This window comes from Rattus norvegicus, chromosome 12, assembly GCF_021556685.1.
Source record: "Rattus norvegicus strain SHRSP/BbbUtx chromosome 12, alternate assembly SHRSP_T2T, whole genome shotgun sequence".
Classification (NCBI taxonomy): domain Eukaryota; kingdom Metazoa; phylum Chordata; class Mammalia; order Rodentia; family Muridae; genus Rattus; species Rattus norvegicus.
Window position 1 is genome coordinate 28,001,805 of NC_141545.1, and position 16,055 is coordinate 28,017,859.

General features: G+C 47.2%; 1 protein-coding gene across 2 annotated transcripts in view; it reads right to left on the reverse strand.

Annotated features, from left to right (window-relative positions):
• The window catches only part of Por (cytochrome p450 oxidoreductase), a 67,979-nt gene that overhangs the window by 44,578 nt on the left and 7,346 nt on the right, over window positions 1–16,055 (reverse strand). Inside the window, 1 exon segment of one of the 2 annotated variants that reach the window (NM_031576.2) lies at window positions 3,202–3,262. The exons of the other annotated variant lie outside the window; for it this stretch is intronic. The gene's annotated coding sequence lies outside the window, so the exon portion shown is untranslated. 2 annotated transcript variants of the gene reach the window in all.

Sequence of the window (16,055 nt, forward strand, 5' to 3'; positions counted from 1 at the left end):
CAGGAAGGCAGACAGGCAGGCAGGCAGGCAGGCAGGCAGGCAAGCCCTAACCTATGGGAGATGAAGGCAGAAAGTCCAGGAGTTCAAGGCCATCTGTAGCTATATACTGAGTTCACTGTCACTTTGAGTTGCATGAGACAAATGACAATAAATAAAATAAAATAAAATAAAATAAAAACAAAAACAAAAATGAACAAAAATAAAAACATTCTTAATTAAAATAAAAAGTAAGTAAGCTTCTGAGCTAATCTAGAAGACTGATGGAACAGGGTTTCTTTCTCCAACCTTACTGATGAAGAAATCAGAGCCTGGCCCTGTATCTATGGTTTGTCTTAGCAGATAAGCCACCTTTGACACAATGCTTCTAAACCAGCTGCCTCAAATCCAGATGTCTATCAGATGCCAAATAACAGAAGTGTATGGAAAGACAAGTTCTACGCTATAGCGCATGTCTAAGAAATGAGAGTGAGGATCTGGCAAGCTGGTGCCTACCCCTGTACACCCAACACATGGCTGAGGAAGGAGGATTTGAGGCCAGCCTAGGTTCCATAAGTAGTTCTGGGCCAGCCAGGGCTACTTAGCAAGACCTTGTCACAAAAACAAATTAAAAACAAAACAAACAAACAAAAAACCCAATGAAAAGGTATTTTCTGTCTCTAAGATACAAATTATCTGTTTCTTTTACAAAGAAACAAACATTAAATATGTAGTAAGACATACAAGATGGTATGTGTACTCTGTGGTGCTTTGTGAGATTGTATCTTTTTGGTTTTCTTCTTTTGAGAGGAGCTCTTGAGTGGGTTGTTCAACATGTCTAGCAAAGTTTATAATGTAAAGGGGAGAAGAAAGAACAGAGTCCCGAGGGTGGGCCTATGAAGGAATGTACTCAACAGACAATAGGTACCCGTATAAAAATCAATGAAGAAATAAACTAAGGAAAGTTACATCTCACTGAGATGAGGCCCACAGGCCTGGCCTGATGTGGCAAGTGCTTACACAGCAGGCCTCTCCAATGACAAAGAGGATGACAACTGGGTTAGCTCTCACAAAGAGGGGACATCCCTAAGAACTAGATTCTGTATGCAGGTGGCTCTAGTCCTAGCACTTAGGAGGCAGAGGCAGGAGGATTGGGAATTCAAGGTCAGCCCGGGACACCTGAGACCCTCATCTCAGAACAACCAGAGTTAATATTGCAATGTTGAAATGCCTCATGGACTTAGTAAGTAAATGTTTGGCTCCTGGCAGGGAGGAAGTTCTTCTCAAACAGACTCTCTGCTAAGTACACAGAGACTTTCCTAACGAATGAAGATCCTGACTTTCAAGGAGTTAACCACCCAGAATGAACAGGCCTACAATTTTAGGTTTATCAGACCACAGACATCTCCCGGGGATGTTCATTTATAAACTCCTACTATCAGGATGTCTTCACTTGAGGCGTCCTGACTACCACAAGCCTGTGACTTCCAGGTACCAAAGTCCATCTCTGGAATCTTCTATAGTCTACACCTACCTCTTCCTTTCTCAAATGCCAGATGTGAGGGCAATAAGATAATATTCCATCCTCTCCAGTGTGGGCCTGTTTTCTGGCCACTTTCTGACAATGATTGAGCAACGTGTTCAATGAAACCAATTCCAGTATCAGAGGGTATGAAAGTTAAGAGCCACTCACTTTCCAAAGAAAATGTGAACTTCTTAAAGGAGCCACTGGAATAACAACAAAAGCAAGGTGGACCATTCTGTGTTCACTGGTTTTAGTATTTGGGTTTTCTGAGCTGTTTTTTCCACTAGCAGCCAAGTCAGAGATCAACATTCAGGGGGGATCTGTGAGGGAAGAGTTTATGTGTGGTTAATGAACCAAAGTTCCAGATGGCTTCAGGAATTACTGCCCTGTGTAATATGAACAAATCTCCAGGGTTAGATAACCACTTGGCTTACAAAGACCAGCCCAGTTCTCAATACCACTAGCCAGGATCACAGCCTCTTTCCTCTCCTCAGTTTTACTGATATAGTAGTCTCAATACGCAGCCCTGACTTGGCACTTGCTGATCTTGAACTCAAGCAATCCTCCTGCTTCAACCTCCTAAGTACTGGAACAGCTCCAGGATTATCTCTTGTCCTCAAAATGTCACAACCCTAGTCAGGCCAGGTGGCACACACTTACAATTTCTGTACTCAGGAGGCTGAGACAGAATCAATCTGTTCAAGGGCTACAAAAAAAAAAAAGGTGCAGGCCAGCCTAGGCTCCATAACAAAACCTTGTCTCACACACACACACACACACACACACACACACACCCCTAAGGGTCGGGAAGCTGACAGACCAGAGGCTCAAAGAACTTATGTGTTCTGCCAAGGTGGTAAAACTCGAACTCAGGGCCACCCCCACCAGTTGAGTCTCCCTTTGTGTTTTCATTATTCCGGCAGCATGGTCAGGTTCAGAGCGAACCACTTAAGTTGGATGGGTCCATAGCAAACACACATCACTTTCACTGAAATGTCCCTGAAATCCTCTGTCCGGGTCCGGTCACTAGCTTACACAATGCTGAATCGTCTTGAGAAAAGAAAATGAGATAGAAGGGAAACGCCAATCCAGGTTAAGTTCCCTGGAAGATGCCCTGCTCCTGCTGCTCAGCAGACCACAACCTCTCACCCAGTGGCTCCCAAGAGCTCAGCTTGTCACTGCTGCTCAAGCGAACGGGACAAAGGTGTGTCGTAGGCACTGTCCCAGGAGGGGGACTGCCTCAGGGATGCACGCAGGGTGACACCTCCACTGAGCCCACCTGATTGTTCCGGGTCCTATTCGCCCTCATGGAGCTCATTCTAAAGTGAGTGGTCTTCGTAATCTGCTGCCCAAAAGTCCCGTCGCACAGGTGGGGAAACTGAGGCTTGAAGAGGGAATGTTGCTTTGCCTGACAGGAGTCCTGAGGACCGAATCTTTAGCCGCAGATGCAAAGATCCGACCCTCAGATGAAGGCAGTTATGGGGAGAACGACCCTCTATACGCCCCGCGACAGGTTAGGTCGTGGTGGGAAACGCCACCACGGGAGAAGGGCCGAGGTGCGAAGTCTCGCCTTCCGCAAGGGTGAGTCGCGCGGAGATCGGCCCAAAAACCCTCCCGGGAGTCACAAACCGGATAGTCTTAGCGACAAGAGGTGACCCGGTATCGCGGAGCTCCCCTGAGGTCTCCCATTCCTCACTTACCCTGCGCTCTCCGGTACCGACCAGATCACCCACGGCCCGCGGTCCTGTAGGTCTCTGAGGCAGTGGGGCCGGACGCAAGCCCGCACCACTGAGGCGCTACCACCGACCAGAAGGCTGCGGGGGTGAGGCGTGGCTAACACCGCCGAGGTCCCGCCCACAAAAGCCGCGCGCGCGCTCTTGAGGCAGGCCCTCTTTCTTTTGCTCCCCTTCTAAATCCCTGCTGTTGGTACAGCCCTGGTGGGCCCCGCCCCTAAGCCCAGCTCTCAGTTCCTAGGTCACGCCCTTCATCCGCTCCACGGAAAAGGCACGCCTCGCAGCCCGGCGGCGCCCAGTTCAGATGCTCAGTTTCTAGGCCACGCCCCTCTTCTCTCCTCAGAGAAGCCCCGCCCCCAAGCCTAGCACCGATTCTGGGCCACGCCCCCCTCTCCTCTCAAAGAAGCTCCGCCCATTCCTGGGCTTGGATCCTAGTTTTGGCTACCCGCCTGCACAGCTCTGACCGACGTTTGTGCTTGCGTGACCCTGCCTTGCCCCTTGGCAGCCTAGCTTGGTCTCTTGGGTCAATGCTGGGTCGTGGCTGTGCGCCACCTCGTGTTTCGACCTGCTGCTGGCCTCAGCTCACCTGTGATCTCATGTCTTTTGTCAGCTGAAAATGGTGAGGCCCATAGAGGCACCGCTGGTCCCCGGGGGTACCCACTGAGATTTGAAAACTAACCTGTTTAAAGAAGAGAAGTGGCTAGGGGAAAGGCGAAGGCAATAGTATTTGGAAATCTGGCTACCAGCAGTCATGCTTGATGCCTCTCCATCCCAACGCTCGGAAGATTGAAACAGGAGAATAAGCCTCAAGTACTGAGTCTGAGGCCAGCCTTAGCTACTTACGAGTAACTCTCAAAAAAAAAAAAAAAATCAAAAGAACAAAAGAGTCGGTTGTATTGGAGTTATAATCCCACCTCTAACCCCCGGGAGGTTTGGGGTAACAGGAGCATAAGGTCTGGGGGGCAGAACCTTTGTTCTAAACAGCTTTATCTTTATGGCTATTACTATTATTAGTAAACGTTCTTGAGTCATCAAGATGGCTCTCTGAGTAAAGGGGCTTGCCGTTCAGCCTGGCTCGGTCTATGCCCAGGACAAACAAGGAAGAAGAGAACTGATTCCTTCTGATTGTCTTCTGGCACATGCGTGCCCCTTGCACATGCACAAATAAATAAATGCATTTAAAATAAGTTGTTAACATTCTGCCATGGCCCAGCCTTGGGGAGGCAGAACCAGGTGGATCTCTAAGTGTTCAGGGCCAGCCTGGTCTACATAGAGCACTCTAGGCCAATCAAGGCTGCATACATAGTGAGACACTGTCTCTGAAGAAGAGCAGGAGGAGGAAGAGGAGGAGGAAGAGGAAGAGGAGGAGGAAGAGAATGAGGAAGAGGAGAAAAAGGAAGAAGAGAAAGAGGAAGGGTAAGAGGAAGAAGAGGAGGAAGAAAAGAAGGCAATTCTGCTACAAATTCCTCTTGGACCAGTGAGCAAGTTCTCTCAGAAACCATTCTCTATATTTATTAATTAATACATAATCATTCATTCATATATTATAGCTTTATTTTCCTATTCAAGACCAAGCCTTTTGTAGCACAAAAGACAGGCCTTGAACTCCTTAGAAACATGCTCTACCATATCTGGCCTTTTCCCCATGTTTAAAAGCAGGAACTAGCCTGTGAGTTGCCTCAGCAAGTAAAGGCACTTGCTAAGTTGTGATTTGACACACACACACACACACACATACACTCATACATACACACACACATACACACACATACACTCATACATACACACTCACACACACTCACACACACACTCACACATACACACACACTCTCATACACACTCACACACATACACACACTCCTCACTCTCACATACACACTCTCACACACACACATACACTCATACATACACACTCACACACACACTCACACATACACACACACACTCACACATACACACACACACACAATTCTTTTTGTCTTGGTTTTTCAAGACAGGGTTTTTCTGTCCTGGAACTTGCTCTGGACACACACACACACACACACACACACACACACACACACAATTCTTTTTATCTTGGTTTTTCTTTTTTTTTTTTTTTTTTTTTTTTTTTTTTTTTTGGAGCTGGGGACCGAACCCAGGGCCTTGCGCTTCCTAGGCAAGCGCTCTACCACTGAGCCAAATCCCTAACCCCTTGTCTTGGTTTTTCAAGACAGGGTTTCTCTGTCCTGGAGTCCAGGCTGGCCTCCAACTCAGAAATCCACCTGCCTCTGCCTCCCTAGTGCAGGGATTAAAAGCTTGCTCCACCATGTCCAGCAAGAAAATTTTAACATAGGCAACCAACAACAAAATGGTGTAATAGTAAAGCCCTCCATAAAGAGACTATTGTGATGTCCTGTTACACTTCCTATGGCTAGGAAAGAACCAGTCTGACACAGAAATTAAATCTATCCCAGAAACAGGTTTGGAAAATTCTACAGACCACAGGGTAGGGCTGGCCCAGCCCAACCAGCAGAATGAGCAATAGAGGAGTCTTATAGCAGCCCAGGGGGGTTGCTTCAGAAGAAATCCGTATCTGATGCTCTGTGTCAACCTTTCAACACATTGGACATTTCCCCATATGTTCCACTAGGTCTCAGACTTCCTACTTCCTGCTTCTGCTTTTAGAGTAGAAATACCCCCCCCTCTCTCTGTGCGTGTGTGTTTTCTTTCTCTCTCTCTCTCTCTCTCTCTCTCTCTCTCTCTCTCTCTTTCTTTCTTTCTTTCTTTCTTTCTTTCTATCAGGCTGGCCACTGAACCCAAGGCCTCTGAATGCTTGATAAGTATTGTCTCCCAGTAACATCTCCAGCCTCTCACTGGGGAATTCTAGGCAAAGTGATCTACCTCTGAGTCAGGCCCTTGACTGACTTTCATCTGCTTCCAGTACACCTCCATTCACATTTCACCCGAGTAACTCCAGAAGCTTCCCGACTGTATGCTGCCTCCTGTGTTTCCTGTGCTTCCCAACCAATGACATTTCTTTTCGTCATTTACTGTCCTGATCACTGCCTTGCCTTCCAAAAATATGCTATCTATAGGCTGGGGGTGAGGGGGGACAACCCGTGGATGGGATACATACCTCACCCTAATCCACACTCAGATACTATATGGACAAAATGACGTTTTTTAAGATGACATAAAAGCCAGGCACGGTGGTGAATAGTTATAATTCCAGCCCTCCTGAGACAGAGGTAGGAGGATTACCAGTTCAAGTCCAGCCTGGTTGATACGCTAAGTTCCAAGCTAGCCAGGACTATATAGAAAAAACTTGTCTGAGGACAGAGGAGGAGGGGAAGGAAGAGGAGGAAGAGGAGGGAGAGGAGAAGGAGAAAAGAAAGCCCATAAAAATCAAACAAGAACTGAGTGCGACGGCTCAGACCTGTAATCTCAGTACTTGAGAGTTAGAGGCAGGAGTGTCAGGAGTTCAAGTATGTCCTGAGCTACAAGAGGAATTGGAGGCCACTCTGGGTTATTAGACTTTGTCTCAAAAAAAAAAAAAAGGAGGCGGAGGAAATAAAAAGGAAGCTGGACATGGTGGTTTGGGCCAGTCTAAATTACATAATGAGATCTAATCTAATCTAGAAGAAAAATAAATATGACTCATAAACATGGTTTGGCAGGTAAAGGCACTTTTTGCTAACCCTAACAACCTGGGTTTGATCCCCAGGACTCACGCAGTAGAAAGAAAGAACCAAATGCCAGAGGTTGTCCTCTGACCTCCACGTGCTTCCCATGGCACTGTCCACCCTCCACCAATACCCATAACAAATAAAACGGATGCAAAAGGAACCAACAAATAAAGGCTTGATATGGGGCTGGAGGGATAACTCAGTGGTTAAGGGCACTGACTGCTCTTCCAGAGGTCCCGAGTTCAAATCCCAGCAACCACATGGTAGCTCACAACCATCTGTAGTGGGATCTGATGCCCTCTTCTGGTGCGTCTGAAGACAGAGACTTATGTACATTAAATAAATAAATAAATCTTTTAAAAAAAAAAAGACTTGGGGCTGGGGATTTAGCTCAGTGGTAGAGCGCTTACCTAGAAAGCGCAAGGCCCTGGGTTCGGTCCCCAGCTCCGAAAAAAAGAATAAAAAAAAAAAAAAAAAAAAAAAAAAAAAAAGACTTGATGTGTGTGAAAAGTGAGCTAGCATACTTCTGGAGAACATAACCAGATGGCAGGCACATCTGGGTGAGTCCAGAGTGGACATGACCCTGAACTGGGCCATGTAGGGAGAGAGGAACCAGGTACAGGAACCAGGAGGCCGAAAGATACAAAAAGGGAGAGTGCAGGGTTGTGGGTGGAGCATGCCAGTCAGGAGGATCCTGTGACAGGTAGGGACTAAGGAAGGCTGGAAAAACCTGGTGGCCAGGTCCGCTTTGATACGTTAAGCAGATGCCTCAGCCCTTTGTCCCAGGTTTGAAACCTAGCACTGTGTGAAGTTTCCCCACATTGCCACTACAAGTTGGCTAAGCTGTTGGCTTCCGCTGCCCTGTAACCAAATGCAGATGTTTAAGGAGACATGGTCGGTAAAGGTCTTCCGGGTTTATTATTGCTGACTCTGTAAGACCATCTAGTTATTTGAAAAACAAAAGGATAGGGAAGGGAGCTCATTACCGACATGGCATAATTGGCCTTCTAATTGGGGAGGCTGGTGAGATGGGTCCCCAGGGAAGGCACTTGCAGCCAAGCCCGATGACCTACCTGAGTTTGATCCCCAGCACCTACAAGGGAAAGAGAACAAACTGACTCTTAACAGGTGGTTTTCTGACTTCCACAGCATACGCCATGACATGGGTCCTAGCACGTGTCTCCCTATACAAAGACATAACTAAACAGTTTAAAATTAGATCGTATTTCATATTTCTCAATAAAAAAAATATGCCTTTGGAGGTGGTCCACTCCCCGGAATTTCCTTACTCTTATCGTCTGGATGGGATCAGTTCTTATCCCGTTTCCTGCTTTCCTCTGGTTTTCATTTCCAAGTTAATCAATCAGTGTGTGTGTGTGTGTGTGTGTGTGTGTGTGTGTGTGTGTGTGTGTGAAGGACATCTACAGAAACAACTTTAAATTAGGATAAGGATTGGGGTTTTTGTGACTGGCTTTGTCCTAGCCAGTTCATTTTGTTTAGCACTGAACCTAGAACCTTCCAGTTGCTAGGCAGGTACATAGCCTGACCCTGAGCTGTATCTCCAGCTCTCTTTTTGGAAACTTTTCTTCTGCGATAGGTTCTCCTTAAGTTACTCATGCTGGACTTGAACCCACAGTAACCCAGACAGATCTCTGTCCCTCCTACCTCAGTCTCCTAGTAGCTGGAATGACAGGTCTGTGTCACCAGGGCTAGCTCAATACCTTTATGTTGTGGTTGTTATTGTTGTTGTGTGTTTACTATTTATACTTTGCGTGTGTGTGTGTGTGTGTGTGTATGAGAATTGGTACTACAGCGTGAGTGTGGAGATGAGAAGACAATCGCTTCCATGGATCCCAGGGAACTCAGGTTGTCAGGCTTGGTGGCCAGCACCCTAATCCACTGAACCACCTCACCTCCTTCTACGACTGCTTTTTTTTTTAATTTTAAAATTAATTTATTTATTTTATGTATATGAATACACTATCGCTGTCTTCAGACACACGAGAAGAGGGCATCAGATCTCATGATAGAGGGTTATGAGCCACTCTGTGGTTGCTGGGATTTGAACTCAGGACCTCTGGGAGAGCAGTCAGTGCTCTTAACTGCTGAGCCTTCTCTTAGATGTTGTCTCTTTTTTTGTTGTTGTTGTTGTTCTTTTTTTTTTTTTTTCGGAGCTGGGGACCGAACCCAGGGCCTTGTGCTTCCTAGGCAAGCGCTCTACCACTGAGCTAAATCCCCAACCCCTTAGATGTTGTCTCTTAAGCTGTCAAATCTTTGGGGCTTTTGTTTATTTGTTTGAGCCAAGGTCAAATATAAGCCCAGCTGGCCTAGAGCTCACTATATAGACCAGAACTGCCTTGGTCATGATTAAGGTCCTTGAAAGCATAGCTCGCCCTCGCTTCCATATCTTCCCAACATAATCATCCAAATATCTTAGTCCTTCTGAGTCATGATGACTGACTGAAGCAGCAGCCTTGGACCTTTAGTTTCTGAGCCATGAGCAGTTAATCAGAGGGACACTATCTCTTAACATTATGCAATGCAGCCCTCGACCCCACCTCTGTCCCCATCTCTGCCTCCAGCTTCTACTCTCAGAACCTCTGTCTGTGTTCTTAGGCTTCATAGCATCTGTGTTCTAAACAGATTTTCTATTCATGGTCTGTAGCTGGAACCTGGGGGTCGAGTCAACAAACAATGTTGACATTGGACCTGTGTACACATTTCCAATCATCCGAGAAATGAGAATCACGGAGTGCTTTCTGTACCACCCTTCTCTGCCTGAAGGCTCACTGGCACTGTCTAAAGAAGATCCGAGGAGGGGTTGGGGATTTAGCTCAGTGGTAGAGCGCTTGCCTAGCAAGCGCAAGGCCCTGGGTTCGGTCCCCAGCTCCGGGGAAAAAAGAAAGAAGATCTGAGGAAATTAACCTGAACTGGAAGTGGTACAGCCCACTGTAAACTGGGGTTGGTGCAGTATGGAACTGGACCAACTGTAGCAGGAACAGTTGTTCTACTGTCCTTATGGCTCCCCATGCCACTTCTGGAGCAGCCTTTCTGACCGCCACACCTACACTTCTCCCCTTGTGCTTGATGGTGAAGGTCTAGAAGACACAAGAATCGTGAGAGTCTTGGGTGGGATCCAATGTTCTTATCCTAGAGCGGTAAACTGTTCTAGCATGCCAACAGTCCAGTCCCTTAGCTAGGTTGTCACCAAGCCTGGGCTCTGTACCTCTAGCTATGTTGGCAGGGGTAGGGAGTCACAACCCTTTGGACAACTTTTACTTCTTGCTCTTGTCTCTTTCAGTACTTGTTCTTTTCCCACCTCTATCCCCGCCCCTTTTTAGACAAGGGCTCTGTATGTGCTGATTTGGAACGTACTATGTAGCCCAGGCTGATCCTCCTTCCTCAACTTTATACACACTTGCCATCAGGTCTGGCTTCCCTTCTGGCCTCATAATGCCTCCCAGAGGAAAGTTATAGAGATCCACATGGAAAGAGAGATCGAGGCCAGGTTTCCAATGCCTTTGTAATCTAGGCTTGAGAGATACATTCATTCACCGAAAAAGACCATGAATGTGTGATGAGGATAGCATTAGCCAGTCAGGGTTGGACACAGAACTGTCAGCAATGGAAGCAGGAAGTCCGTCCTTGGAAAGTTTCACAGCAGTATCTTCAAGGAAAGTCTATGTCTTTCTTTTATAACTTAACTTAGTTTTCAGTGCTAGGGAGTGAACCTAGGGCCTCATCCCTACAAAGGCCATGCCACTGAGCCACGCCCCCAGCCCCTCACTGGGGATTCTAGGCAGGGGCTCTACCACTGAGCCACGCCCCCAGCCCCTCACTGGGGATTCTAGGCAGAGGCTCTACCACTGAGCCACGCCCCCAGCCCCTCACTGGGGGATTCTAGGCAGGGGCTCTACCACTGAGCCACGCCCCCAGTCCCTCACTGGGGGATTCTAGGCAGGGGCTCTACCACTGAGCCACGCCCCCAGTCCCTCACTGGGGGATTCTAGGCAGGGGCTCTACCACTGAGCCACGCCCCCAGTCCCTCACTGGGGGATTCTAGGCAGGGGCTCTACCACTAGCCACGCCCCCAGGCCCTCATTGGGGGATTCTAGGCAGGTGCTGTACCACTGAGCCACGCCCCCAGTCCCTCACTGGGGGATTCTAGGCAGGTGCTATATTGTTGAGATATAATGTATTCTACATATTATAGCGAATCTCCCTGAAATATACACTTGACAGAAGAGTAGGAGAGAAAGATTTTACCCTAAGGTTTCCAGCCTAGTAAATGTTTTAAGGTCTCTAGTCTGATAGTTATCTCAAACTTCCCAGCTAGAAAGTGTCTTAAGTTCCCCCAGGTGACAGCATCTCATCTAGTAGATATTTCAAGGCCTCTAATAGGTTGTCACGGTTTGTGTCACTTGTCAACTTGGCAGAATCAAGAACGAGCTGCAAGATGGCCCCCTGGGTACGCTTGTGCAGGATTGTCTTGATCTGGTTAATTGAGGTGGGAAGAAGTCTGAGCATTGTGGGTAGTGGCAGGAATCCTGGGGTGTATAAGTGGGGGGGAAGGAACTGAGTAGCAGCATACATTCATCTGACTCTGGGTGCAATGGACTGTGCCCTAGAACTGTGAACCAGGACAGCCCTTTTCTCTCTTAAATTGTTTTTATCAGAGTATTTTTATTACAGCAACAGGAAAAAAAGAAACTGGGGCATAGGTGTTTCAAGATCCCCAGCTAGACATACTGTGACCCGGTGTGATTACTCACCATAGTCTGACGAAATGTATCCTATCGGTTCCGGCTTAGCTCTCCCTACAGAACCTTCCTTCCCCCAGCATCCCATCTAGGGTCTGCTCCCTGTGATGCCCACCTCAGCCTCCTGCGAGTGTCCATTCCACTCTTGCTTTAGAGTGACACTATTTCTCACACTGGAACAGCGTCTATGCTCCCAACCAGGAAACCCTCTCCAGCTCTGATTCATAGGAGCCCTGTGTCTGGCCCCAGACTTCTCTGTAACTTTCACATTCTGGCCTCTTTTTCCCTCACAGGCACATAGACGCTTCAGGTGTTCCAAGGTCACGATACATCTCTAAGGTTATGTTACACAGACCTCTTCCCCAAGCAAGAAAATGGCCCTATATTTGGCTGAGAGGGAGTGATTGGTCCTTGTATAAGAAGAAAACGAGAGCTCCAGGTGAGCATGATTGTACTAACGTCCCTCACAGATGCCAAAGGGTTTCCAAAAGTATAAATCAGGAGGCAGAGTGGTATACCTTTAATGGCAGGAAGATCTCTGAGTTCAAAGGGCTCCATGAGCTTTTTTTTTTTTTAAAGATAGGATTTCTCTGTGTAGCCCTGGCTGTCCAGAAACTCTGTAGACCAGGCTGGCCTCAAACTCAGAGATCTGACTGCCTCTGCCTCTGCCTCTAGGCTGAGCTTGTTGGCTCACAAACCTAGACTCTTGTCAAACTCCAGGTCTGTTGTTGGGTGTGAGTGTCCTTTGAGCCAACAACTGCCATCTTGGGAATCCAGCTGCTCCTCTTTACAAAAAGATCATTCGTTGTTGGGCTTGTTGTCTGTTTATATCACTTCATGGAGGGGTTGGGGAATCACGAGACCCTCCCCGGAGTATCTTCCCACGCCGTACACCTGATGGATACAACTCTGCCTTCATAGCATGACCTGATGGAGACCACTGTGTATAGACTGAGGAAGACTGAGGAAGGCAGCACCATCTAGGTGGCTATGAAGAAGCCCCCATCCCTGCTGGACAAAGCCATTCCAGTGTGGCCTGTGGAGGAGGGGCACCCACACTCCTGTAAGTAGCCCCTTATTTATGCTCTATAAGGAAGCATAAGAAGTTGGTTCCCCAGACTGACCTTCCATAGAGTCGTGCCTTAGTTCCTTATTAGGACTTTACAGGGACAGGGTAGATATTGTATATGCCCCCCCCCCTGAAAGGAAGTTTGATGACACCCTGCCTCCGAAAACAAGTTAGAGGAGCGGGAGAGGTGGCTCAGTGGTTATAAACACTGACAACTCTCCCAGAGGACCATCGTTTGGTCCCCAGCGCTCACGTGACCGCTCACAACATTATAACTCTACTTCTAAAGGATTTGATGCTATCTTCTGGGCTCTCCATGGGTACTGTGTGCATGGGGTATATTTAATACACCTTTAGGCAAAACACTCAACATGCAAAATAAGAACAAACATTTTAAAAGGTGAAAGGTTGCTGAGAAATGATACCTGATATTTATCTCTGGCCTCTACACATACACATGTGTGTGAGCATACACACACACACACACACACACACACACACACACACACACACACACACACAGAGAGTACAAGCTAGGCATGGTAGTTAAAGCCTCTAATCCCAGCAGTTGTGAGGCTGAATCAGTGGGATAGCTGCACATTTGAGAGTAGCTTAGTCTGCATGAGTCCCAGGGTAGCCTGAGCTTCAGGATCACACAAAACACACACACACACACACACACACACACACACACACACACACCACGCATTTATGGACAGACTGGTAGAGCTTTTAGCATGTATGAGATCCAAGCTCAATCCCCTCCAAGGACATAAAAACCCAAATGGCAGACACATGGCCATCAGCCCTCTAACACCACTTTTAAGATGCTACTGGTGGGTCCAGCAAGATGGCTCTGTGAACAAGGGTGTTTGCCGCCAAGCCCGGTGCCCTGTGTTTTATCACAGAACCCACACAATGAGAGGAAAGAACTGAGCTTTGTGTGCAGAGCACACAGGAGCCCCCTAGGAAATAAAAGCAACTAGATAGATAAGTACAGTTTCAAATGTTACCTCGGATTACCCAGAATTCAAGGTAAATGAACCTGTAGAGTCGCTAGCCCCATGAGGCTGGGAGGACACCTGACGGCCAGGCAACTGGAGTCAACAAAGCTCAGAGATCCAGGACCAAAATTGACTCACAAGCCTAATCACAGGCCTGGCCTTGGCCAAGCTCTGCTGTTTTTCTCCTTGGATGAGAAGTCAGTTTTCTGATCCTTTCCTTTCTTAAAAAACAAATTATGGTTGTATGTATAGGGTTTAGCCTGTGTATGTCTGTGCACCATGTGTACTCCTGGTACCGAGGGAGGCCAGAAGAGGGTGATAGATTGTAACTAGACTTACACAGATATGGGAGCTGCCATGTGGGTGCTAGAATTGAACTCAGGTCCTCTGAAAGAGTAGGAAGTGCTCTTAACCGCTGAGTCATCTTCTCTGGTCCCCCTTGCCTACTTCTGCAGTGTTGGGGTCTAGCTTCGACTCAGGCTCAGAGTTCTGAGGTGGAAGGCAGCTGAAAGAAGTGGGAGGGGTGGGGAGAGAACTCCCTTTCCTGACCAACAGTAACAGAAAGGCCTCACTCTTGCTCTAATTTGACCTCAGAAAATCCTAAACTCCATGAATAATTTCCGGCTTTGTTCTAGGTCTGATAGGCTACACTCAAGTGTACAGGTTTGCACATATGTGGAGTCAGAGATCACCTTGTTTTTTTGGACCTTGTTTTTTTGTTTGTTTGTTTTGTTTTGTTTTGCTTTTTGAGATGGGGAAGTTCACTGGGACCTGGGGTGCTCATGTTTGGCTAGGCAGACTGGCTACTGAGCTCAGGGGGCCCCCACCCTACCCGATCTCCCTAGTGCTAAGATTACAAGAAAACAGCACGTTCTGCTTTTTTTTTTTAAGATTTATTTTATTTAATATTTATGAGTACACTGTAGCTGTTTTCAGACACTCCAGAATGCATCGGATTCCATTACAGATGGTTGTGAGCCACCATGTGGTTGCTAGGATTTGAACTCAGGACCTCTGGAAGAGCAGTCGGTGCTCTTAACTGAGCCATCTCTCCAGCCCATGTTCTGCTTTTTTTATATGGGTATAGCAAGCACCTTTCTGATGGAGTTCTCTCTCCAACCCTCTCTCTCTTCCTAAGTTCAAGCCACCTACCCATCTGCCTCATGTGCTCTGTCCACAGCTGGGTGTAGCTGGAGGCCAAAGTTGATGTCACTACCTTAGTTTTTAAGGCACTGAAACCAAAGCCCCGTTACTGCTAAACTGTGTGCTGTGAGCCCCCGTGATCTACCACCTGTCCCTCCTGTCTCCTTTCCCAGCTCTGGGGTTACAGACATTTTTAAAGATTTATCATATATATTAATATATTAAAATATATTATCATACACACACACACACACACACTGTCACTATCTTGAGACATAACAGAAGAGGGCATTGGATCCCATTACAGATGGTTATCAGCCACCATGTTGTTGCTGGGAATCGAACTCAGGACCTCTGAAAGAGCAGGCAGTCTTCTCAACCACTGAGCCATCTCTCCAGCCCCTACAGATGTGTTTAATCACTCTCAATTGTTACTTCTGTTCTTAGGAGCCAAGTAATGCCTCCTAGTTAGTTTCTAGTTGATTTCAGCTGTCAACTTGACATAGCACAAAGTTATTTGAGGAAGTCTGGGCTGGGGATCAGACAGCCCTGTGGTTATGTGTACGGAACCATTTCCTTAGGCAGGGTTTCACCTCAAACTCATGGAGATCTGCCTACCTTTACTTCCTGAATACTGGGAGTAGAGGTGTGAAACCCCCACCCCCACCCCCGCCTCAGTTGATGTAGGAGGGTCCATCCCTAGGCAAAGGAACCTGGTCTAGGGATGTATAAGAAAGCTCTCAGGGAAGCTGGAGAGATGGCTTGGTGGTTAAGAGCACTGGTTGCTCTTCCAAAGGACCCAGATTTAATTACTATAACCCAGTCTCAGGGAACTGGCACCCTCTTCTGGCCTATGTGGGGACCAGGCATGCTTAGTTTACACAGACATATATGCATGCAAAAATACCCATACATATAATTTAAGAATTAAAGAAAGAAAGCTAAGCAGAAGCTAGAGAGCGAGCCAATACGTGGAATTCCTTAATGGTTTCTGCTTCAAGCTGCCACCACCAGCTTCTTCCTGGACATTCCTCAGTGATGAATTTTGTCCTTGAATTATAAAATGAAATAAATCTTTCCCTCCCCAAGTTGCCTTAAGTTATGATTTGTTTGTTGGTTGGTTTGGCTCTTTGAGACAGAGCTTCCCTGTGGAATTCTGGCGGTCCTGGAACGCATT